The sequence below is a fragment of the Propithecus coquereli genome, unplaced genomic scaffold, assembly GCF_000956105.1.
Source record: "Propithecus coquereli isolate 6110/MARCELLA unplaced genomic scaffold, Pcoq_1.0 Scaffold216, whole genome shotgun sequence".
NCBI lineage: Eukaryota > Metazoa > Chordata > Mammalia > Primates > Indriidae > Propithecus > Propithecus coquereli.
Window position 1 is genome coordinate 9,062 of NW_012146745.1, and position 881 is coordinate 9,942.

Sequence of the window (881 nt, forward strand, 5' to 3'; positions counted from 1 at the left end):
ATAACTTTTATAATTTTTGCTCTGTGTTGATTGAACAGCCTAAAATTAGCCACATTTTAGTTCCACATACCTGGAACTAAAATGAAGAGTCACTGTAATCCTTTGTAATTGAAAAACCTGATGTCAGCCAAGGTCTCAGAAAAAATATAGAATACATTAAAAAAGGGCATCAAAGAGTTTAATGGAGAAAACATCTAACGTTGTAAGTAGTAGTAAGAGAAATCAGCAATTTTGCAGCTAGCAACAGCCAGGCTTTACCAATTCTAAGACCAAAGGGTTTGAGGTAGGAGCAGTTATCTGCATACAGGAAGAGAGAGAGCTAAAAAGGTACAAAAAGGCCCCAAATAACTCCTCCCAGTCTCCATTTTCCTGCAAAACTTATTCAGAAGCCAGAGGGTAAAGAAAACCAACTGATGTATACTATAGCCTCTTTGAGCACAGAGTATTGTCACAAAGGTAGAGTGGAGATTTGGAGGGACAAACGGAGATTATATCACATAGTCCATTAGCTAAACTGCCTTATTTTTTTAGTGATTCAATATTAGAGTGAAATGAGAAGGCTCCAAAACCTTAATTTGGTATGGTTGGTGGTCAAATACACACTCTTGGTGCACATTTTTCAGTAGGAGTAGACTTCTATGAACTTCCAGTTTCACATAGCATATTTGCCTCTCTCGTTTGGACAGTTTCTGCATGTAAGTAATTAGAAAAGTGCATTACTCCGTTAGATGAGTTGGTCTACATGTGCGTGTCACAAATGAAAGGAAATGCTACATAAGCAAATATTTACTGTATGGTAAAGAATTCTGGCAAGCAACATGACCTAGTAGAAAGAGGAAAATCTAGGAACCCAAAGTTCTGGTTTAAAGTCAGAGCTCCAT